This window comes from Ambystoma mexicanum, chromosome 9, assembly GCF_040938575.1.
Source record: "Ambystoma mexicanum isolate Mex_15411 chromosome 9, UKY_AmexF1_1, whole genome shotgun sequence".
Lineage (NCBI taxonomy): Eukaryota > Metazoa > Chordata > Amphibia > Caudata > Ambystomatidae > Ambystoma > Ambystoma mexicanum.
Genome location: NC_090931.1, coordinates 1,439,000,390 through 1,439,027,169, shown reverse-complemented (window position 1 = coordinate 1,439,027,169; position 26,780 = coordinate 1,439,000,390).

The window sequence follows — 26,780 nt, the reverse complement described above, 5'->3', positions numbered from 1 at the left end:
CTCCATGTCACTCCCTTGGCGCAGCCCCCACCTTTGCAGTCTCTGTGAAGCACACCAGCCAAGCTGGTAAGCTTCCCAGGCCGTCTCTACTAGGACAAGGGTCAATGTTATCTGTGTGTTCCATAACAAATCCCTGGTACAGTGTTAACAATAACATTTCGCGCTGAGCCAGTGGCGCAGGCAACTTCTGTCTCTCCATCAGAAAATGGATCATAGGCCTCGTTCTCGTTCAGAATGCTTCCTAGTGTTTACCACAAATCCAGGCACTATAAAGCAAGCCATTCTAAGTGAATCATACATACATACATGTGTGACAGCGTGTCAAACATATCTCTAATGTGTCTCTACAAAGCATAACATGTGTGTCATTCTAAATGTCTCTACGTGCATTTCAAATATGACACTGTGTGAGTCATTACAGGCCTAATGTTTCTCTCAGCCTAAGCGTTATTTCTAATGCAAGCATGATTACATAGCATATCATGGTGAGTATATATCATGTCTCTAAAACGCTACATGGCACTTCAAATATATGGAAGTGCAAATGTCATTCTATTTGCAAATGGCAAAGTGCAAAGTGGCAGCTTATTTCTCATCATTCTAAATGGCAAGCACGATATGCATACAAAATCATTCTAAAAGCATATTGCAAATGCATCAGTCTAATATGTGATTGGGTAATGGTGTCTACTACAGCAATGTACTATGGATAGCTAAACAGAATGCAATAATGGAATGATTCCATAGCAAAGAGTAATGATTGGATAATGGTGAATGGGTAATGGTGATTCTAACATTGAGTCTTAATAATGGGTGTTATGATTCTCTACAGAGAGTCTATGATTTCATCATAATGATAACAATCCAAGGCTCCTCATTTTATCCAATTCCACAGCATGGGGATAGGGAGGTAGACGCATGGGAGAAGATGGAGATGGGGGTAGAAGCATGGGAGAGCATGGAGAATGCAGGGAGAATCATGGGAGAGCATGGAGATAGGGGGAAGATCCATGGGAGAGCATGGGGATAGAGGCAAGAAGCATGTGAGGGCATGGAAATAGGGGGTAGAGCATGGGGATAGGGAGAAGGAAGCACGGGAGAGCATGCAGATAAGAGGGGCAAGAAGCAGGGGACAGAATGGAGACAGGGGACGAATCCTGTGTCAGCATAGTGATGGGGGAAGAAGCATGGGACAGCATGCAAATATGGGAGCAGCATGGATTTCATGGACATGGGAGAGGAAGGAGACGTGGCATGGCAGGAGGCTAATGGAGTCATGAGACCCAAGAGCTGCACAGTCCTGCCCTTTAGAGCGCAATTTATATGGTATCTAATTAAGGGTTTTGCTCCCAAAACATCAACCGCTGGCGTCAGAAGACCAGGGCACCCACCTGGTGAAACCTCAGGACTAACGAATCGTCAGGGACCGAGAGCGCCATGAGAATTCTTCAGAGGAGATCACAGGGACGAGGCAAGATGGCGACCCACCGAGAATGGGCTTGATATGTTCGGGCCCAGCCTTGGCTTGGTAGACTTTGGAGCTCACAAAGGTGGTACAAAATGGAGAACATGTTGCAGTGGGAAGGCGAGGGACCGGCGTGTACTGAATCACAGCAGGTACGCATTCTCCCGCGATCCCGGCTCCCTTCCACTCCCCATTACAGTGCAGCCATAGACGCTTTGCCCCCTTCGGGGTGTTAGAGGCGGCCGGCATCGGAGAAAGACATCCGGGAAGCATCCTAGAAATTGTATACGCCACAGCATGGAGAGCACAAGTGCTGCGTGACCTGGAGCCGGGCAGAGCAAGAGAGGCGGACCACCACCCAGGGGAGTGTGGAGGCCCCATCCGAATGCCTCCATAAGCTCAGTGGTGCAAGGAATCCGCTAGTCTGCAAGTTGTGTTGCACCCGATACATCAGATACAATTTGCAGTAATCAATGCTGCCCAGATAGAGGGGTGAAATAACTTGGTACCTGAAGTAACACCCGGACCAGCAGGTAAGTTATCTGTAGGTTTATTAGTAAGTATATGCCAGGAAGACACCAGCACATCCCTTCATGCCAGCTTAGATCTCCAACTGTCAATGACAGAACCAGTATCCAGAACATAACATCACAGCACTCCACACTCACTGACATCACCACATTCCACCATCAGTGATGTCACCCACACTCAGAGACACATTACAACACTTCTCCCTCCTTACATTTCTTGAACAAGAATGATATTCCAACTAAAACTTTCCCCCAAAAGGAAGCCCCCACAAGTACGTGTGGCCAGTACGTAAATGCACCAACAAACCAGACCCAAAATGGGTGCCACAAAAGCTGACACCTGGAGCTCGCTCATGACACCAACACACACATAAAATGACCAGAAGCCAACCAAACCGAGACCAACACTAACGGAAACTGCGCCTCAAATAGCACTAAACCACGGCACAAGCATAACCTACGTGGCACCCCAAGAATACGCACCCTACTGTGCCTACAAATAGATTGGACAACAAAGAACCATAACCGTGACAGAAAATGCATACATTTGGATGGCTAACTACACCAAAGAACCCAGAAAATGCATACATTACAGCACCCAAACAGAGCACACCTAACACACAAGAACACCATCAGAAAACACAATCCAACTAAACTGTGCCAAAACACACTCCCTAAACCACCAACTACGAGACACCAAGTCCCAGCCCACTGACCATGACAGTACCACAAACACACACCTAGGACCCCTAGTAAAGCCAACTGCACCAACGCAGCACACCATCACTACAACCCAGGACCCCTAGTCCTTGCCAAACCGCACCAACGCAGCACACCATCACTACAACCCAGGACCCCTAGTCCAAGCCAACTGCACCACTGCAGCACCTCACCACAAATCTGGGATGGAAATCCCTGCTAAAACACGCCACAGTAACCCTGTAGAATTCCACCACAACACCCCAGGGCCCCTATCCCCAGTCAGACTGCCTGCAGTACACCTTAAATCACTACATAGTACCCCACAAAGGACCCCTAGTCCTTGCCAGGCTGCAGTGCAGCAACACCGTCACGCCCCTATGAGAACTCCTAGTACACACACCATAACCATGAACAGGCACAAAATCTTACTGAGAGATACATGGGAGCCCTAGCACACAACACTAGACTACCATAACCTTGAACAGGACAAAATCTCACTGTGAGAAAATATGGGATCCCTAGCACACAACTCTAGGCTACCATAACCCTGTACAGACAGCCATGGGGGTACACAGATCTACAGGACACCCTTTGCGCACATAAACATATGGAACAAACCTTGCGCAAAACACCACGACATAGAATCACTTGCACCGGAAACAAGTGCCCAAACAAAACACCTTTACTCACACGTCAACACTCAGCAGACGGATCACACAATTCAATGAAAATTTCAATGATGATGATATCGACAACACCGACGACGAAAAACCAACTCCCAAAGTAGAAAGTTAATCATATGCCATATTGATGTAGAACTTCACAGCACAAGGAATTGAACCATAACCCCAAAGTCCATCCCATCCGCGAGTCTTTTGTGGGCCAACAGTGCTCCAGTTCAATCGAAATCCCCACCCTCACCCCAGCAAGTCTAGGACAAAAGACCAATTTGGCCCCACCTGTAAAGAAAAAAGTGTTATTAATCCACAAACACGAGTTAACAAAATCCCAAATGCCATACAATGTTGACCAGAACCCGCAACCCACGAGTCCATTAGCCACCTGCAAGAAAATCAATAATAACATCAACATGCGTTTACATATATTAGCACGTTTTTACATGCAACACACACGGGCCAAGACACCAAACACACACACACACACACACTCATACTAGCTCCAACTCTCACTCACAGGGTCACAATCACACAGGCCACAACACTAAGACAAGACCCCTCACACACCGGCCTCACATCGACACGTTGGCTCACTAATATTCCGCTGAAACGCCACCAGGCGTCCTCCTCCCGTGGTGCTGCTGCCACAACGAAACTCGACTCCACCACCGTCCCGCTTCCAACGTAGCAGCAGACACGGATGACAGGCGTAAATGCCCATCTGACACCATACTTGCCAACATTCTGTGACCAAAAAGAGGTAGGATTGTTCAAGTTATACTTCGCATAACAATGACATTCCAGGAAATTACAAAAATGACTTAACTGGAGCATTCTAAAATGCACAACCCATCAAACAGCACAACGTGGAAAGATGCTCAACTGTTTAAAATGTATAATTATAAATGGTAAGTTAACACCAAATTTAATTACCTAACTTCACAGAAAATTATCACATGGAGCTGGTAGGCAACTTTTGCCACTGCTCTGTAGCAGCAGCTCAGGTGCATATGTTTTCCTGCAGTGCAGGTTGAACACTGAATAACATGGAGACTGATAGCATCCTCGGTCTGATAGGCAGATGCTGTGTGATGGTGGTACGCTCTGCCACTTGCCTTGAATGCTGGTTCACCTAAGGTCTGTCCCGGCCAGAGTGCAGGGCGGAGTCATGTAGCCATCAGGTCAGTGGATTGATACGAGCCCATCACTCAAATGTATTACTTACCCGCCCACTGCACAGACAGATTAATTAATGTGTTGCATGCTTTGTCCTACGCCTGGTCTAAAGGAGCCTGCCTTAGAGTCACATAAATTACGTGCCCCTGTACATTTTGGATGTGAGCCTGGCCCATGGCTAAAAGTGGATGATCCTGAGGAGATCCGACTAAAGATCTCAAGTTTAAAGAACTCAAGAGCCCCAGGGCCCGATGGGGTCACTAATGTGGATTTAAAAACAAACCCTGAAGAGTGGGCAAGTTTACTGAGCAAAATCTTCAGAAAATGTTCGGATTTGAGAACCATACCGCCGTCCTGGAAATCAGCAACAGTGGTACCAATTTTCAAAAAAGGTGATAAAAAGGACCCAGCGAATTATAGACCAATCGCGTTGCTTGATGTCATAGGGAAAGTGTTTGGATCAATGTTGTTAGATCACTTTAAGCTATGGGCAGCAAATGCTCCATGCGAAGACCTGTTTCAAACGGGATTTAAGAAAAATATGGGTACGACGGCCAATATTCTACTCCTTTCTGTGCTGAAAAACAAAGTCCTGGAAGGTGGTCCAAACATTTTTGTGGCATTCATCGACCTGACCCAGGCCTTTGACTGCATAGACAGGTCCAGGCTCTGGTCTAAACTGGAGGCGTGGGATTGTCCAGCTACCCTGCTAAATCCAATTAAGGCGCTGTATACAGACACCAACATGCGGATCCGTTTGGACCAAAACGGATTACTATCAAACCCGATATCAACAGCTAGAGGTGTGAAACAGGGGTGCCCATTGGCCCCGGCCTTGTTCTTGGCATTCATTGGCGACATAAATGGCTCAGACACAACAACACGATCTTTCCCACCAAAACTTTGCAAAACGCCTATAACGAGGCTCCTATATGCGGACGATCTAGTCCTTTTGGACTATACTCCCGTGGGATTACAGAGACAAATGGCAAGTTTGCAGAGTTATATGCAAGAAAATAGGCTGGAAATTAACGTTAAAAAAACAAAACTGCTGAGATTCGAGAAGTCGACCAGAAAAAGAAAAGGACCTTGCTTAAATCTTGAGGGCAAGCCGATTGAAACAGTCTTGGACTTCAAATATCTAGGAGTCACATTAGACAGCACAAAACAAGATAAAGCTATGCAAATATCGTTAATAGCGAAAGTAAATAAAATGGCAGCCCAAGCCAGGGCCATAGATAGAAAGTTTGGCAGATACTCGCTGATACCAGTGCGAGAATTTTACAAGAAAAAGGTGATGCCAACACTATCATATGGAGGTGACGCCATGATAAACTTGCCATTGGATATCTGGACCAAAATGGAGGCAAAGTTTAGGAGGAAAGTCCTCATGTTGCCTAACTCAATATCTGGTGCTTCAATTCGTAAAGAGCTTAGTTTGCCATCCCTTAAAAGCTCCGTAGAACAGGCAAAATTGATGCTTTACAGGAAATGCCGACGGCAGGGCCTCCATCAATCTATAATTTGATAAATCAGGAAATTGAACGAGCCACTATCAGAAGCCTAATGAAATGGAAAAAAGATAACATCCGAGTGTTGAAACAAATACAGGAGAACGAAGATACACTAATCACCAATCCGAAAAAAGTCCTAAAAAAATTACGAGAATATGATTGGATATTAACTTTGGAAATCGCAGGAAAAAATAAATTAACTGCACACCTGCCGCCAAATGTTAAAAGACTAAACGAATTACAAGAATACATCAAAAAATTCCCTTGCAGGAAGGGGAGAGACATGCTGTTACGTGCTCGCCTCAATCTTCTGCCTACAAACGAGATCTTGCCAATAAGAGGCAAAGCCGCATCTAACTTTTGTCGTTTTTGCAATGCACAAGAAATAGAATCGATACGACATTTACTTCTAAAATGTGCCGCAAACCAACAAGTAAGAAGTCGTTACTTAAGACATATTTTTTCGGACTTTATTATAGCTGATGAAGATACTTGTTGGGCTTGTTTAATGGGAGGAGATAAGACAAAATGGCAGATAGCTACGTACAAAATATTGGAATCAGTAAATCTGCCACGGACATAGCCCGCGACAAAGGGCACATTTTAGTTAGACCCTCTGTTTTATGTGAATTTCATGACAATACGTCATTTTGTAAAAATCTTTTTGATTAAATACAAATAAAAAAAATAAAAAAAATGTATAATTATAAATGGTAAGTTAACACCAAATTTAATTACCTAACTTCACAGAAGATTATCACATGGAGCTGGTAGGCACTTTTGCCACTGCTCTGTAGCAGCAGCTCAGGTGCATATGTATTCCTGCAGTGCAGGTTGAACACTGAATAACATGGAGACTGATACCCACCTCAGTCTGATAGGCAGATGCTGTGTGCTGGTGGTACGCTCTGCCACTTGCCTTGAATGCTGGTTCACCTAAGGTCTGTCCCGGCCAGAGTGCAGGGTGGAGTCATGTAGCCATCAGGTCAGTGGATTGATACGAGCCCATCACTCAAATGTATTACTTACCCGCCCACTGCACAGACAGATTAATTAATGTGTTGCATGCTTTATCCTACGCCTGGTCTAAAGGAGCCTGCCTTAGAGTCACATAAATTACCTGCCCCTGTAAAAAGCAGTAGAATCTGTCACCCAAATCTGTAGGTGGTAGGACTGCTTAAAAAACAGTAGCCTACTGCCCAAATCAGTAGGGTTGGCAAGTATGTGACCCCTCCAAGTCCCCAACAGCCCTTCTGTTGATATCATGCGCCCTCATCACATGCTAGGACATAGAACGCTCTGAAACGACATCAACATATTCATGGAATGTTCTCCAGGTCCTGGACGCAATGTTGCGTCTCATCCAGAACTGCACTCCCACGTACGTCCCATAAACGCACGCTGTCAATGCCACTCCTCCGAATCCTCTTCCGCGTTCCAGCTGCTCACGCTGGAACACATGGTGATGGCTCCTTGACGTCATCATTATGCAAATGGGCAACATGGAAACAACACCACTGCTGCCTTTACCGCTGATGCTACCCATTGACTGTCTGTGGTGCCGCGCCACCTCGGGGCCGTCCCCCTCCAATGTCCCAGGCCCCTCTCACCGGCACCACTGGGCACCAGGACATGGCAGTGGTCTGCTTCTCCAACGCTGCCTGTCACCAGCTGCCCGCGGACAGGACCGCCCGGTCTCCAGTCACGCCTGGGAAACTCACAGCTCTCCTCCTCTGCAGCACCACTGAATGTGCTGCGGACAGCCAAGCAGGCACACCGTGTCCTCCCTCCTACACGGGCACTCCTCAATCCCAGCTCCTCAGTCGACGGTCACAGGTCTGCACAGACCCGCGACACTCCTGGTCACCTGCTGCAGACGTACGAAAGGAAGGGAGATCAGCCTACCCGGCAATGTCCAAATCGAGACGCCTTCCCACACTTAGAGACACTTAAAACAAGGGGCCTTTTAAGGAGTGAACGGCGACATCGCCCAGTGGGAACACCAATAGGGTGTCAAGTCGAATGCCCATGTAGGCATCGACTAACCAATTTGGTCAGTCCCTCCAAGTCCCAGATTCTGGACATCGGACTCCAGTGAAAAAGAAAGGGAAGTGGCTGGCATATACCTGCAGACCATTGCAGGCCTGCGTGAGTGGGACTCATCTGGACCCCCATCTAGATCCTTTAGCTTTGAGATGAGCTAATTTTTAGTGAGACGCAACAGTGGGGACACATTGATATGATTGGTTATTTATAACGTGCTTAATACCGAGAGGTTTCTAAACACGGACCATGGGATCGAACCTGTGTTGCTCTGTGTCTTGCTTCAAAGGCAAGCATGTTGCCCCTGAGCTATCCTCCCGAGTGCACAATGGTTGATTGGGAGGACTCAACGCTATCCCAATTTCAAATCACTACTGTGACAGAACAGAAAGGGGTTCTGAGGGCTTGTTGACTATGCCCACACCCCCACGAATTCTAAACAACACAGGGACCCGAGACATGGGACCTGGAGGGGCCTATACACTTTACACGCGTCTACACACTGGAAAAGGAGCAGGCCCATGACTTACACCCATGGGGAATCACATGTGGTTTGGGTGATCCCTAGAAGTCTTGAGCACTGCAAGCACTGAAGAAAAACCAGGAAGGTCCATAAAGATGAAGAGAAACCCATGACATCCATTGATAACTTGCTGCAGCCTGCCCAATCGGCTTTATTAGGATTGGCCAGCTAGGACCAGGAATCAGAGTCCAAATTGAACTCGTAAGCATCTACAAAAGTCGACATTGCTCAACAATTGAATCCGAAGGAAATGGTACCCACCCTTCAGGAGCTAAAGGACTCCGTCAAAGACCTGGCCACAATGTTCAACAAGCTCAACACTGGTTAGGTGAATTGGAAAGCACAGTTTGTGATCAGGCAAATAGCTAAAACCAACCTGATCAAAGAGTAGCGGTGTTGTGTTGGAGATCTATAAAAACTTCATAGATGATAAAGTAGAAGATAGTGAAAACTGATCACGGGGGAACAGAAGTCAAATCGGGGGAATTCCCAGTGAAGTTGCTGATCACAGACTGGAAGCCTGTGTCAGAGACTTTTTATGGACATATTAGGTAACGCTATGGACTCAGATTTAATATTGGATTACACCCATAGGGTCTTCTCTCATTTTCAACAGCGCCAATATCTCCTTCCAGAAGGACCAGACCGCAAAGGGGAATTTCATTACGAGGAAGCACTCTAACACAATTTCAGGATCTGGCTCAAGGAACAGTTCAGAGATGTCATCAGATGAAGCATTTGACATTATGGTTGGCGTATAAGGGAACCCAGTATCGATGGGGCTATCCATTCCAAATAATGTTTGTATTCAATGGAGTGCAGCCCCAGTTCACTTCTCTCCATAAAGCGATTGAGGACCTTAAATTCCCGAATGAGGAGATACAGGGCCCAGATGGAACAGACCTTGCTAACCCCTACATGAATTGGTCTCAAGCGGGGTCCAGAAAAACCAGGCACAGAGACAGCAGAATGCCGCCGATGGACAAACGTGAGAGGAGTAGAGACTCTGAAGGACCCTCTGAGGGGCAAGTTCACCTTGTGGGCTAATTTCATCTGTATGGTCTTGTAGGAATAAGCAAAGGGCTGAAGTAAGCTCTTACGATGTTTGGAAAAGTTGGTGAGGTTATTCTAAAGTAAAGTTCCATGAAGTTGCAGTTACACTACACCCTATGATAAAGGTAGGGCAACAGCAGTACCCACCCTTACTTAGGATTTGTTTAAGCTAATGTGTCTCCAAAAGGGGGCTGTTTTACATTTCATATTTCCACAGTTTTTATACATTGCTTGTGTTGTAGGTCAGTTGAGGATTCACAGTTGCAAGTTCTCTAACTATCCACGGCTGTCCCTGGTTTCTAACTATAAGGATAAATGGTCACCAGAGGAATGGTTCACTATTGTTTCACAAGGAGGGGAGGACGGTTCTAATGCATTAATTGTGTTATTGTGGGCAATGGGAGGTAATAGCGGACAACTGAAAGCGAAGGGGGGACCTTAAGATAGTTTTGTTAAATGTGCAGGGCCTTAACTCCCCAAGAGAACGGAAGAGCGTATTGTCTAAGCTGATTGAACTGAAAGCTGATCAAACATTGCACCAAGAAACTCACCTCCTACAGGAGGATTGCCCATGACTGTGCTCTAAAGGTTTTCCACACCAATGCTTCTCCTTCCCGTCCACTAAGAGAGCGGGAGTTGCAATACTGTTTAATCAGTCCTTAACTTATAAAAGCAAACCTACCAAAATAAATATCTTAACTAAATACTACACAGAGTTGTTCAGGCGGAATATTTAAATAGTTCGACTCAACGGGAATTCGTCCAGCCAACGCATCTTCCTAGAAGACAAATAGGCAGATATTAGAAAGCCTGATTGCCGCAGAGGACATTTCTCAGGTTATTCAGTATCTTCCTAATAATAAGTCTCTCTGCCCCAATGGCTTCTTAGCCCTATTTTATGAGAAATTTTCAGAGGTACTTACCCCACTCTCTTCAATAGCTTTACAGACACAGGAGCAATGACACCTCCGATGGGAGAATCCCTATTAACTCTGCGAAGTAAACCAGGAAACGCTGCGACTAAAAGCACTTCGTACAGACCCATAACGGTCCGTAACTATGACGCCCAAATTTATTCTAAAATGTTGGCTATCAGGCTAGCAGGGATTCTACCAAATATCATTCAAAAATATCATACAGGATTTATTCCTGGGTGACAGGTGCAAGGTAACTTCTGGAGGGCCATAGAGGTAATTGAATGGGCAAGACAGCGAAATCAGAAGCTAGCAGTGCTGTTGATCGACGCAGAGAAAGTGTTTGTTAGAATAGACTGGGCATATATATCCGAGGTGTTGAGGTGGTTTGGATGTGGCCCTATACTCATTAAAACAGTGCTGGCTAATTTTGTCCCCCAAACCCCAAAGATCAAATTGAATGGAGCAATTTCGGGCCCATTAGCTTTAACCCGCAAGACTCAACAAGGTTGCCCGCTCTCCCCTCTCTTATTCACACTTTCTATGGAGCCATTGGCATGTAAAGTGAGATCTATGGGGATATTCGAGGAAATGAAATTGCTGGCTATCAGCACAAGGTCGCACTATATGAGGACGACCTCCTGTTTTTCATGCAAGATTCACAGGCCACTTTACCTCATGTAGTCTCTCTATTAGAGTTGTTTGATCAGGCTTCCGGATTTAAGATTAACTTCACAAAATCAATCCTAAGTGTTTCGGAGGGGCCCTGCATGGAGCCTGGCCTGAAAGAAGCATTCACGTTCACGTGGACCTCGGACAAGCTGAAATACCCGGGTGTCCACCTTACACCCAAGTATGACCAGCTACATTCTAACAATATCCAAATACGTTGGGGGAAAATGGATATTTCCTGGCTAGGGAGAATAGCAGCAGTTAAAATGTCCCTGTTAACGAAGCTGTTGTATATCTTTCAAGGGCATCCTATTTGGATTCCCAAAAAAGTGATGCAGGATCTCCAAACCCACATTTTCAAGTTCATCTGGCCGGGAAAACTGCCCAGGGTTTCTAGGCATACATTAATGGCAGCACAAGTGAAGGGAGGTCTAGGAATGCCATATGTTGAAAGCTACTTACATGCTGCACAATTGGCTCCTCTCTTAGAAGCCTGAGGTATGGTTGATTCTCCAAAAGCACTGGATCCATATAGAGCACTTTATAGTGGGAACCCCCTTACATGACTGGTGCTGGTGCTCGCTCAAGACTAGAAGGAAAGGGGTTCTGTTACTTCCAGCTACAAAGGCCACACTAGAATATTGGGATAGGGCGGCATGCTGGTATTAGGGATCACTGATTTATTCCATCGCACATGGCTGTGGACTTCATGGGAATTCCCGCCAGTGCGACAGACAGGGAGATTTAACCGGTGGATGGAAGGAGGGCTAGAGAGATTGGGCCACTATTGGACGAGGAGCAGCCTTTGACCTTTGACAAATGCAAACAGATGTTTATGGTTGGGGGTATGGATGTGTGTGGCTACATTCAGCTAAGGCATTGGGTAGCTATGGCCATGGTCGCTAGCCAAGGGGGAAAAAACACAGCTAGAAGAACAATGTTTAGGGGACCCCTTATGTGTAGGTTTTCCGCACTGTATAAAGTCCTTAATGCAAGCTGGTTTAAACCTCTGCATTCTTACATGGTAAAATTGGAGGATGATGTTGCTTTCCAGAAAGAAGAGTTAGCATGGTATTGCATGTGGAGGAGAGCTGGGCAGTCCTCCAGAGGCATACAATAAAAGAAAATGGATTTCAAATGATGTAGAGATGATATCTCACCATAGAAACACTCCATAAGATGTACCAAGCGATAGCCCCTGGCTGCTGGAGGTGCATACACACTCCAGGCACATTGTTTGATATTTGATGGTCATGCACTCTCGTTCAGTCGTATTGGTAGGAGGTGCTTGCACAAGTTAAAATAATCAGTGGTGTAGATTTACCGTTAGACCTGCTGGTAGTTCTGCAGGGAGATGAATATCAGGAAGGTCATTTTAAATTGGGGACAACACCCTCTAAATTGCTCACCCATATTTTGCTGGCAGCTCGGGTTGGTAGTAGCCTGCAATTGGAAAGCCCCAAATGCACCTGACATAAGGGAATGGTGGTCAAAGATATGGTTTCTGGCAGCAATGTGCAAAATAGAAGATGCTTTAAAGGGAGAGATGCCAAAACACTTGGAAGAATGGGGTCCATTTATCAATTTAGTTAGTTAGCTACCATGATTATCCAGGGGTGCACAATAAACCTCTGGATTCTTTTTTTTTGTACATTGATATATCACATAGAAAGTGACTATAACGTATATACATAAGCACTGTTTAGCAATGGTTATGTAACAGTTTTCTAAGCCGTGGACTCATATATGCACATGGTTAGCAATACTCTTTCATCTTTGAATTAACAAGGGACGCATGGTTAACTATTAGTATTGCTCACTATTATTGTAATGTGGGTCCCTTTGTTCATTATTTTTAATAAAATGCAAATAACAAAAAAAGACATGGCAGAGAATGAACAAGTGAAAAAGAAGCATCGCAGAGCATACAAAGTGGTTGGGTGAAGTATAAGAGAGCATGGATGTTAGAGGGAAAGTGGTATGGGGCACGGACGTGGGATAGCAAGAAAGAGGCTGAGCATGGAGGGGTAATAGAAAGAAGCAAGGAAAGCATGAATGTCAGACGTAAAGAAGTGTGGGAGAACATGGAAGTGGGAGATGAATAAGAATTAGCGAGAATTAATGTCGGCTAGAAAGAAGCACGAGAGGGCATGGAGCTATAATAGAAATTAACAGGGGAAACAGAGGTGTCATGGAAGCAGGGAAATCATTGATGTAAAAAGAAAAGACTCTTGGGAAAACATGAAAGTGGAATACAAAGCAATATGGAAGAGCAGCAAGGAAGTGGGATAGCAAGCAGCACAGGAGAGCCTGGAAGTAGGAGCTGAAAAAGAATGCATACTTCCTTGTTCCCTCCCGCCTCCCACCCTGCCCATGACCCATGATTGGGTGCTCTTCCCCACTTATGTGAACCAAGTAGGGCAACCTCACTGCCCATTGCAGCCCCTCCAGCTAAGGGCCCGAGGAAAAGGGCAGCTCCCACATTTACAACTCCAGAGTGCGTTTGCTGGTGTTCGCTGTGGGAGCACATAGTGCAGCCGTCAACCAGCAGCGACTGACAAGGTAAAAAAGGTACAGGCAGGGGGAACAACCATTAATGCTCCCTACTTAACTGGCTCTCCTCTCTTATTACACCTATTAGCTATGTTTATGTTATCCATTTCTGGCACTAGGTGAATTGTATAAGCTAGCCATTGGGGGCTTATCTTTCAGGAAAGTCGGATCTGTGTGCTTTTATATATGCTGTTGTGTTAAAAATAGGCTTTTTCCCCTCTTTCTATGAAAATCGAATCTGTGCATTTTTAGTGTTGTTGTGTTTAAAAATTAGGCTTTTTTCCCTCTTTCTAGGAAAGTCGAAACTGTGTGCTTTTACATTTTCTGTTGTATTAAAAATTAGTTTTTTCCCCCTCTTTCAGCAAAGTCAAATCTGTGTGCTTTTATATTTGCTGCTGTGTTAACAATTAGGTTTTTCCCCTCTTGCTAGGAAAGTCAACCCTGTGTGTTTTTACAGTGCAGTTGTCTTGAAAAATTAGGCTTTTCCCTATCTTTCTAGGAAAGTCAAATTTTTGTTTTTTACAGTGCTGTTGTGTTTAAAATGTAGGCTTTCACTCTGTTCCTTTATCTGGGATTTCCCCTCTATCCTGATAACTCACTTCTAGGTGTCTTGCTTTTATGATGTATGATGTAAGCTAGGGCTTTTTTCCCTCTCCTGGACACTTGATTCTTGATTGTTGCTTTGCTGGCTGATGTAGCTCTGCATTGTGTACTGCAATTTCTCCTCTTACTCTCTCTACCCCCTTCCTTCTCTCCCTCTCTCCCTCAATGGTGCTCTCTATTTCCCCTATATTCTCTAACTGCAATTCTATCACCTATCCTATTCCTCTCTCGAAGTCTGGAAGGAAAAAGTTCAAGAAGGATCTCCTAGTCTCCAATCCAGGCCTGCCCATCGCGGATACCTATGTCAACGCTTCTTCCAGGCAGACTTTCACAGACATCCTCTTTGACGTCCAATCTCCTGACATTTGGATTCCCCATATAGTTGCAGTTCTCTCCCCTTTTTCTTTGTCTCCCATTAATGGTGGAACCAACTGGGAAGCACTCTTGGCATCCTTCCTGTCCTCTAGGGCAATCAATAATGTCTATCTAAATGGCACTGTCATGGTCCAGGGCTCTCAGATCAACCTCCTCCTTCTTGATAGGCGCCTTACGTCTCCCATCAACTTTCTCCCTTCTCCTACTACTCCTCTTATGCCACCCTTCAGGCCCCTCCTCCACCTCCGACAGGTGTACCACACTCCTGTACCACTCCTCAGAAGACCTTCAAAAGTGGTCACCTGCTCCACTTAGCTACCCTCTACTCTCGCTCTGCGTCAAACACTCCTCTGACATCTGCCACCTCCTTGAAGACCTCAACCTCAACGTCCTCGCTGTCATGGTGCCTATCCCTGGGCATCCAGACCAAGTCCAGCAACCCCGGAAGCAGGCATCATGTTACCCAGAGAAAGCCCAGCAACCCTTGTTAGGGGCTATATGGGTACAGTCCTGGCGTCTATGGCACCAGGCTCATATGGGGGAACAGTCCTGGTGCCATAGATGCTAGGCTCATATGTTAAAACTTACCTGATGCAGACCATGCTGCAAGAGATCCAAGCCCATGTGAGGCTTGGAAGGAACTACTTTACCTATTTTGTTAGTCAATGTGTTTGTGGATGGAATACTTACCTGGGACTACTTTGGGGGCTATTTAAACCACGCCCGAAGGGGAGCACACGCTTCGTGTTATTCTGCATCCTGCAGCATAGCGCTCACCGTGCCTGCAGTCAGCATCCAGCCTCGTGCCACACCCACCTCGAGTCCGGAGCGCCTAGAAAGAAGGGGAAAGAAGAAGAAAGGTTAGAACAAGAACATTGGGTTTCTTACCTGATTCTGGATTCATCGCACTTTTGAACAAGAAAAATACTTTATTTAAAAACGTTGCATCGCCAGCAGTAGCGCCGCGCCATACTCACCGTTCCTCGCAGCATCTCTATGATCCAACGCTGCCTCCATCATTATGTTGCCGCATTCCAGCACCTAAGGGGGACAAGAAAACAACAAGGTGAGCCGAGGGGAAACAAACAAGGACAATCTCTTGCCACCATATCTTACCTGATTTTACCGCATCACCACAGTCGATGGAACTGAAATTGCCTCTGGGCCTGTAACTCATTCCACCACAGAGATGACACTATTGGGTCAGGATGGGCATCGAGAGACTATTGTGTTTGATTTAATCAAAGCCCCACAGTTTCAAATAATACTGGGGATACCTTGGTTGGAAACACATAATCCTTGTATTGATTGGCGAGAGAAGAGAATAACCTTCCCGGATTGTGCACATACTTGTTACCCGAAAAAACCCTTGAATGAAGGCCTGGCCGCAGTCGCTACTCCAGTCATGCAGTTACCTCAGGAATATCAAGAATTCCAGGATGTTTTCCAAAAAGAACAGGAAAACACCTTACCACCTCACAGATCACACGATTGTCAAATCGATCTCATACCCGGTGCACAACCTCCATGTAGTAGGATCTACGCCCTTACTGAACCTGAAAACCTTCACCTTCGACAATACTTGGACCAATATCTTGCCAATGGCTTCATTCGTCCATCCAAGTCCCCTGCATCTTCAGCTTTGTTCTTCGTGCCAAAAAAGGAAGGTGACCTCAGAACGTGCATAGACTACCATGCATTGAATCAGATCACGGTTAAGAACCGATACCCATTGCCTCTGATCCCCGAATTACTAGACCAAGTAAAGGACGCTTGCATCTACACTAAATTAGATCTCCGAGGGGCATATAATCTGGTACGTGTGAAGAAAGGCAACAAATGGAAGACTGCTTTTCGCACTAAGTATGGGTTATTCGAATACCAGTTAATGCCCTTCGGCTTGTGCAATGCACCAGCAGCCTTCCAGTATTTTATGAACGATGTCCTTCGAGAACTCATTGACGTCTATGTTGTTGAATTCATAGACGATATTCTAGTGTACACCTCTTCAGAATCACACCATGTGAAGCACGTTCGTGCAGTCCTAGAGAAACTACGCCAGCACAGGTTATACGTAAAATTGGAAAAATGCGTTTTTCATGCTATGGAAGTAGAATTCCTTGGATTTATCCTGACTCCAAAAGGAGACCGAATGGACTCTCGAAAGGTGGATGCAATTCTCAAGTGGCCATCACCCAGTTCAGTTAAAGGAGTACAAAGCATGCTCAGATTTGCTAATTTCTACCGCAGATTCATTCCGGATTTCTCACATGCTGTACACCCTATCACAGCACTCTTGTGAAAAAACAAACGCTTCTTGTGGACCGAAGAAGCTGAAAACGCCTTCCAAGAGTTGAAAGCGAAATTCACGTCTGCACCTGTATTAAAGCACCCGCGCCTTGAACTTCCATACATAGTTGAAACTGATTCATCCAGTTTAGCCATGGGAGCACTCCTGTCTCAAAAGGACCCCGAAACTGGTCAACTTCCCCCAGTAGCATGTTGGTCCAGAAAGTTTTCGGCACCAGAGTTAAACTATGCGGTTACTGATAAAGAGTTATTAGCCATCAAATCCGCCTTCAAGGCTTGGCGGCACTATCTTCTCAGTGCCAGGCATACCATTACTGTAATCACCGATCACCGGAACTTGCAGTATTTAAAAACAGCCAAGGCCCAATCGTCACGCCAACTTCGATGAGCATTGTTCTTTGCCGAGTTCGATTTCGTGATCACTTATCGACCAGGCTGTAAAAATGGCAAGGCAGACGCCTTATCCCGAATAGGGATGGGAGAAGCATATGTGAACCCGGAACCGGTACCTATAATTTCAGAACAAAGAATTCTTGGCATAACTACTCTACAGACACTAGAGGATATTCAGGTAAAGATCAAACAACTGTTCGATCCAACAGCCCTGCAGGACTGGGTAAAGAAAGGCCCAGACTACTCAGTCATCAATGGTCTACCTTATTATCAAGGGCGACTATTTCTGCCACACAAGGAACTACAAGAACTAGTCATCTCCAATTATCATGACATCCTAATGGAAGGGCTCCCAGGTATCGCAAAGACTGAAGCTAAAATTAAGAGACAATTCTGGTGGCCCACCTGGCGAAAAGACGTAAAGTCATTTGTAATGTCTTGTGGCATTTGCGCCCAAAACAAAAGTCAGAAGAAAAAACCAGCTGGACTTTTACAACCTTTGGATATCCCGCCTACACAATGGCACACCATATCGTTAGACTTTATTACAGACCTACCTTCATGTAATGCATTTAACACCATTCTAGTTATTGTGGATCTTTTTTCCAAGATGGCCCACTTCATTCCTTTAAAGGGTTTACCTTCTGCTTCAATTCTGGCCAAAGAGTTCCTCGAAAACATTGTTCGAATACACAGATTTCCTTCCATATTGGTCTCTGACCGAGGTAGTCAATTCATTTCACATTTTTGGAAAAAATGTTGTCAATTGGCGCAAATCGACGTGAGGTTATCAACCAGTCACCACCCCCAGACCGATGGTCAGACGGAGAGGACCAACCAGACTCTTGAACAGTACCTACGTTGTATGTTACACCAGACTGAAGGTAATTGGAAGGACATTCTATGGATTGCCGAATACGCATACAATAACTCTGTACATTCTAGAACTGGACAAAGCCCCTTTTATACCATATACGGGCACCATCCTCGAACCTCAGAACTTGACTCACCTCAACACTTAGAAATGCCCGCAGTGAACCATCTGCACGCTACTATTACACAAGCCTTTAAGGAAGCAACTGAACGTTTGAAGCAAGCAAAAGAAAAATACAAGAAAAATGCTGATCAGCATAGAAGTGATGCTCCACAATACCAGATTGGGGATCAAGTTTGGTTGGCCACAAAACACATACCTTTAAAGGGAACGCAGACCTTTAACTCTAGGTATTTGGGACCTTACTCTATTAAGGCCATTATCCCGGTGGCCGTCAAATTGGAATTACCTGCTAGTATGCGGATTCGCCCCGTCTTCCATGTGTCGCTTCTGAAGCCAGTACAACCTGGAACAAGACTAACCAAGCCACCTGACCCCATCCTTGTAGACGATGTAAGAGGATTCAATTCAGCACTACCGCTAAGTTAACGCCTAGTCTAGAATACTGAATGAAAACCCTTATTGATATATCTTTAGGTCCAGTTCATGCGTTCTGGATGACTACCCTTGTATAACACCCCTCTCTTGGAATCCCCCTGACCCCACTGAGCCAAGAAGTAGTTCTGTTTTGTAAGTTAAAAGATTTATTTGATAAATTAGACAATAGATATATATATCACACTTTATAATAAATTAATAATTGAATCTCACACTTAATCTGATATGATAAATATTAACAACGGAGAATCTGGCACTAGCACACTTCTTATAATCACTAATGAGCTGACATGAAATGGATAAGGTAGCACACTGGTAAATAGGAACAAAAGTATAATGTGGAAGAGGATGCTTTATGTAAGCTCAGGTGGATGCAATATTCAATGAATGCAGTACAGAAAATACGCAATATGATTTCAACCAACAATGTAATCACTTTTCTCTGGCTATTCCCTCCCCCCCTCTTTATGCAATGCAAGGAAATGGGAGGAAAGCACACAGTTCTCAAAGATGCAATCAACTGTAATTAGTTCAATCCAGCAAGCTTAAACAGAAGTTTGAAAACACAGGCAAATGCTTTGATATGTGCTGGCAATGAATGAGAAATATGCTGGAAACACTTTTAATTCACTTTTAGAGGTTCAGGGTGAGTGGTATCTAGTTAAGATTAGTCCAGGCTCACACTAGCAATGATGCAGGAATGATTAGCAGGTTAAACGAATTTCTTGCAAATGGAAATCAGGCAGCAGCAGTTTTTTTACATGTGAAGAAATTGCAAATCGTGGCAAAATTCGCGGATGCGCCGAGCGCTATTACAAAGGAACCGCAAGGACTATCTCTACCTGAGATCTCAGCTTCCAAATGAAAGTTATTGCAAGTCTCTAGCCCAAACGGTTGCGGAGATATGAGTAATTTAGTAAAGGTCGTTTTTGGTTTTGTAAATTTTAAACGCACACTTTTTCAAAATGACAAATTTTACTAGAAATGACAGGTGACAGATAGGAGGCAGTTCTACTTAGGTTAAATAGATTGAATTAGATGAATTTAAACTAAGAGATGTGTTCTGAGTTTTGCTGAGTACTCACAAGAGATTTTGAACAGGAAGGCGACTTGGTCACGGACTTCAGTCTGGTCAGGTCTCTCTGGGTTCTGCTCACAGCGCCTGGCCTCTGGAACACTCTGGGTACAGCACTGCTTTCTCTCTGGTCTGGTCTCTGCTAGGCACAGCACTGCTTTCTCTCTGGTCTGGTCTCTGCTCTGGATAGATTGAAGTCTCTAGTTTGGCTTTCTGGAGTTTGATGGAGGTAAGTATGGATTTTTCCGGCAGGGCTTCCAGCGGCAGATGAAATTGAATGTCTCTATGTGTCCTGACTCTCTGCTTTTATCTGTTTCTTGAGAATGGGTGTGTGTGTTGCATCACTAGACTTGCCCCTCTCACCTGTCATTGGTCAGCTTTCATTCGTCTCCTTGATTGGCGAACTGAACTGTGAGTCAGAGTGATGTCATTTTATGATCTCTTGAAACAACCTCCCTTATCATCTGTGCACCCAAATCTATATATGATCAAAATACATACTTCAGAGTTACACAGTTGTTTGAAATTACATATACATGGTGTGGCTGAATTTAGCCATGTCTATGTCCAAATCTGCTCATTCTCGGAGCTTGCATTCAAAGAGTGTACATAATTGACTTTTTAACTGCTTTTTCAATTTCCGACATGGACCCAACTTTACATACATGTGTGCAGGGGGTAGGGACATTAACTGATGAAGTTTCAGATTTTTAACATGCACACATTTATAGTAATATCCATTTTTCCGCTAAAACCCCCCTGAACATACCACCGGTTCCTACCACGTCTTAAACGGTGGGCAGAAAAATCACAAGAATTATGGTATCATTTATAAAATGTTCACATGTCCGCACCATGAGTTATTAACCTTTTTATAAAACCATATCCTTGCTGCAGGGGTGTGTCTTTTCAGGTCACATGGTACAGAAACCAGTCTTTCCAGTTTCTGCCAAGCCAGCTTGCTTCTCACAGGCAGTGCCCCTCCCAGCTTCTCCAGGAGGAAGCCACTTTTTACGACGTCTGTAATAAAAACCTTTGCCTGAGTGGAGAGGGCTTTGTTCACTCTCTGGCAGAGCACAGGAAATTCAATTATCAGATAGGTGGCATATCCTTAGTGTGGGCAGCAAAAGGAACATTGGCCTGGGAACATAGTTGTGACTCAAGTTTCACTCCTGATGGGATCCGTTGCTAGGCAAAATCAAGTTCCTTAAGCCAGACCTTCAGCTAACTGTCATGTTATTTTTGTTGCTTTTTAACTTAACTTGCAATTTTACACATGCAGCTAGAATGCTGATTCTAAGTTTAAAACTATGACATTTAAACAATTACAAAGGCATGTGACACCAAACATAGGTCACTCATTTAATCTAAACATTTTCGATTTTGGTGGTTTTAAATCCAGTTGCAGTTAAACTTAAGCTGCTGACTCCATAGCATTTTTGTTATAAGCATTGTTTTTGGGCTCTTCATTTCCCAGATTTTGTAGCACGCAAAACTCCATTCTGCCAAATGTCTGCTGGTGTTCAGTAAATATTTTGCACATATTGCAATGTTTGAAAATAGGCATTTTGACTTGCCTTCAGAAAAACACACAGTGGGTTTTAAAACGCCGGCTTTTGGATAGTGGTGAGTACTGGTACTGCACCCATTTTTGGGAATTTCTTGGATTAATGCATTCTAAACAGGAATGGTTCTTACATGGTAGTAAATCCTTGCTTAACATTGTTTTGATGGGGCTCCTTACAGTAAGATGGTTATGTGGAACCCCACAAAAAGGGTTGAATCTTTAAAGTGGTCCAATGAGTCACGATTTCAGCAACTTTTTGACATCAGTAACAGTGGATTTTGTTAACAAAGACCTTTCTTTACACTGGTGGGTGGCAAGTTAGGTAACCATTTTGGTGTGCGCACAACTGCGCAGCTCTCCTGGATTCTGGGATGAAATGATGGGCGGCGACATCGCATCCCCATCTTTACCCACTCCAATGATTTATTTTTGTTCTGGGGCAAAATGATGGGCAGCGACAGCTTAATCCCCACATTCACCCCGTCTAATGATTCCACATGGGTCAAAACCCTCCACAAACCCCCCCGCCCGACTGCGCTTTGACTTGAGTCGAGGGGGAGTCGGTTGCAAGGGAGGTTTTGAACCCTGGCGCTGGTATGTCCACATTATCTTCTTTCTCTTCTGTAGATGGCACCGTTCAGCATCTTCCTCTCTATCCGGTCAGATCGATCAGTTCTCCTCGCCGGTCCTGATGGGAAGATTGGGCGGTACCCCGGGGCCGTTGCGTCTCTGCTCCCGGTCTCCGGATCGTCCTTCTTGGTCGTCCTTCATGGTTTCATCTCTCCTAGGATGATAAAGCAAAAGCGGCAATATCTACTCATAGACGATTTTTTTCCACCACTGTTGAGATAGTGGGGCAGCATATGCATTTCATCGTAACGAAATATTACATTCTTATTTTGAAAAAAAAACAGTATCACTAGAGACAGTTTCATGTAAATCACAATATTTTAGAGACTAGATGTGGTATGTTTTATGATTGGAACTGAATTAGTCTAATACAGTACCCGCTAGGATTCCAGAGGATTCCTCCAGTTGTTGCAGAGTGTGCCTGGGATGGCAACATTTCAACTGGTTTATGTGGACCCACTTGTCTTCCCCCTCTGCCGAACCGCCTTTGGGGATGCGGATCTTGTAGGCCACAGGGGAGATCTTATCGACGACCTCAAAGGGTCCCTTCCATGTAGGCAAAAATTTGCGCTGCTTGGCCTGGTTCCTTTGGAAGTTGTATAGATAGACCCGGTCTCCCACCTGATATTCCTTCCTGGAAGTTTTCAGGTCATAATGGGTCTTCATGCTATCAGCTGATCTTTCTAGATTCCGCTGAGCATAAGCAAAAGCATGTTGGAGGTGTTTCCTTAAATTCTCTACATACTCATGGGTAGTGGAGGCATTTATCAGTGTCTGCTCTTGGGTCCTATAGAGCAAGTGCTGAGGAAGCACCATCTTGCGCCCAGTCATCAACTCAAATGGTGACATTTTGGTTGCAGATGAAGGGGTAGATCTGATGGCCATTAGGACCAGAGGTAATCGGATATCCCAACTTGGCCCAGAATCTGCCACAAACTTCTTTAATATGCTCACAATTGTCCGGTTATATCTCTCTACTGCCCCAGAAGAAGCTGGTCTATAAGCAATATGCAGCTTTCTCTTGACCCCCAGTATCTCCCACATCTTTGTCATTACTTCACTGGTGAAGTGGCTACCTCTGTCTGACTCAATCCTTTGAGGTAGACCAAAACGGGAAAAGATGTGGTTAATCATCAAGGCAGCTGCAGTTTCTGCCTTGCAATTTGGGGCTGGGAGAAATTCCACCCACTTGGTAAACAAGCATGTCACGGTCAACATGTACTTATTCCCCCTAGCCGAGCGAATCACAGGGCCTACAAAGTCGATTTGTAAATCTGACCATGGCAGTGTCATTCCCCTCTTTTGTAAAGGCGCCCGGTGTGTGAGGGATGATGGCTGAAATTGTGCACACACAAGACAACCCTTCAGGTACTGGTCGAGGTCCTGCCCCATGTGTGGCCAGTATGCAACCTCTCTTAAGATTTCCAATGTTGTGTGAAACCCCCTGTGACCGGCAGTGGCCGCATCATGGGCGTGACTTAACATCAGGCTTCGGAATGAGGTAGGAACCACCCACTGATCGTGGCCAGCTTTGGATTTCCTTACCAACAAACCGTCTTGGATCCGGAACATTTTTGGACATTTCATCAACACTCTTAGGTCCTCTTTCCCAATGTAATCGGTATCCGTCAGGGGAAAGTTCTCAGTGTCCTCAAGGTGCTGGTAAAATTTACCAATTATTGGATCCCCCTTCTGAGCGGTGATCAAATCAGCATCAGGGGTCTCCTTACTCCATTGTGCCATTGAGAGGTCGTTGTGAGCATTTGTCTGGGACCTAGTGATAGCAGTGACCTGGATTTCCCCCAACAGGGACTCAATCTCAATTAGATCCCCTTGGATGGCCCCGGTTTTGGCCAGCTGATCAGCTAAGTCATTTCCAGTTTTGTCTGGTCCCTCTACTTTGGAATGACCCTTGATCTTCTTCCAATAGATGGTCATCTCATTCGAGGCGACCAGATCATCAATGTTTTGGATCAACTTCCCATGTTTCAAGGGTTTGTTGTTAGCACATAACATGCCTCTGGTTTTCCAATTAACCAGGTGTTCCACGAACCCGTTCCGTACATAATCCGAATCTGTGATTATGACCAGTTCGTGGAGTTGATGCTGGACAGCAGTGAGGATGGCCTGATGCACAGCCATCAATTCTGCCACCTGACTACTTCGGGGACCAATTTTGTATCCAGCGGAGGGTTCTGGGGACTCATTCACCCATGCATTCCCTACGCCGGCCACCAGTTCTTTCTCCCCGTTGTTGTCAACATGGTAAGAGCATCCATCCACATACACAGTGGGCATTCCCACACACTTGTCTTCTTCAAAGACTTTGTGGGGGGAATTAAGGTATGCCTCCATGTTGTCCTTTATTTTTAGACTTTCGTCCTCGAGACAGTTTTCTCTGGCACAATCATGCAAGTCAGCCAGACCTTGCGCGAGGGGACTCTTCTTGTTTTGGCCATATCGGACCTCCACAGGAAAGCCTTGCATTGACAGAATCCAGGAAGTAATTCGGGAATTACTCACATTTCCGGCCCGGATTCTGTCACTTTGGAGATATTGCAGAGGCTGGTGTGGAGTCTCCACTATGATGTGTTCCCCCTGGATAAACGGGCGGTAATTCTTCAATGCCCACACCGTTGCCAGGAGTGCCTTCTCACAATCGTTGAATTTTTCCTCCACAGAGGATAAAGTTTTGCTCGCATAGGAGATTACTTTATTGACCTTGTCATGCTTTTGATATAATACTGCCGTCAAGCACGTATTAGAGAACCCCGTCTCCAGGAAGAACTCCTTGTTTCTGACAGGGTAAGCTAGGCAGGGCGCTTGTGAGAGGCTTCTTTTGAGTTGTTTTACTGCCTCGGCTTGTTCTGGACCCCATTCCCACTTGACCCCCCCCTTCAGGAGATGAATCAGGGGTCTGGTGATCTCTGCGTAGCCCTCAATGAACTTTCTGCTGTAATTAGTCAGTCCAAGGAGGCTCCTTAATTCTCGCAGAGTTGTGGGGTCTTTCAGTTTCTGAAGTGCTTCCACTTTCTTTTCCTGGGGACAGAGACCCTGAGGAGTAATCTCATGCCCCAAGAAATTAACACGGGTTCTACACCACTGTGCTTTCTGAAAGGAAAGTTTTGCTCCGGCGGCCCTCAACTGTGTCAGAACATAACGGATCTCTGCTATGTGTTCCTCCACAGATGAACTTTTGATGAGGACATCATCTACATAAGCCAGGTTACCCCTTGCACCCAAGTCGGGCATGGCCTTATGTAGGAAAATGTTGAATTCATTGCCGGAGTTGAGGTATCCGAAGGGAGTCCGGGTCCATGTGTACTGCTGGCCCCCAAAGGTAAAAGCCAGTTTGTATTGGTCCTCCCTACTGACAGGCACGGTCCAGTATCCATTGGTCAGGTCTATTGCAGTGAATACCTGTGACCCCTGAATCTGGGCCAGCCCTTGGTCAATGTAGGGCAGAGGCCATCGGGAAGTATGGACCCGTTTGTTGAGCTCCCTAAGGTCGGCGCAGAGTCTCCACTGGCCGTTTGGCTTCAATATTCCCAGCACCGGATTATTGAAGGTGCTGTGGACTGGACGGATTATTCCCCGGGACTCAAGGTTCTTAATTATTTCAGTAAGGGACTCCATTGATGCGAGAGGCAAGCGATATTGCTTCACAAACACAGGAGTCATGCCAGGGTCCGTGGGGATTGTTGTTGTGTGGATGTCAGTGCGACCACAGTCATATGAGTCTACCGCAAAGAGATCTTGGAAATCCAAGAAAACTTGTTTCAACTTTTGCTTTTGTTCCAGAGTCACACAGGCATCAGCTAGGTTGACTCTCTCTTCCACCATCTGCCTGAAGCCTGGAAAGACTTCTGGTTTGGCTATCTCCGCGGCCTCCTCCAGCTGGGTGGAGAAGTCCCTGGTCAGAGTGCTGATTTGGACCGGAGGCTTCAGGTGGGAAAGGCAGCCCTCATGGACTTGGAAAATCACTTCATCCCTCCTGAAGTCACACGTCACATCTTCCTTACCATAGGGGCAGGAAGTGTACACCAGGAAGTTCCCCCCATGCCGGGTAAAGATCCTGTCTGGTGTTGTATTGTCCTCACTGTCACTGTCAAAACAGTCCTTGGGGATTGGTCCTAACAGTTCATTTACAAGATCAATGGAGAAATGTCGGTCATCAACCGCCATTCCAATAATGGTGCCTGCGGCTAGAGTAATACTCTTTAAGTCGCTGTTATCCACCTCTATTAGAATGGTGTCATGTTCTAGGTTGACTAATGGAGTTGGGTTTACCCCCAACCCTTGCTGTTGGAGAGAAGCATTTAGATGTATGTAAGCATCAGGGTTTTTCAACTCTTGTCCCCTTTTAACTTTCACTTCCAGGGAGAATTGTCGGGTCCTTTCTGGGACGGTGACTTCCTCTTTAACCTGAATTTCAACTGCATAAGGTAGCAATTGAGCTGACCTAAATGCTTTTTCTGGATCATCAAAGCCCATGGGATTATCCGCTAATCGGGACCAAGCTTTGAAGTTTATTAGGTCCAAACTAATGGCAAAGCGATTGAGAATGTCGCTG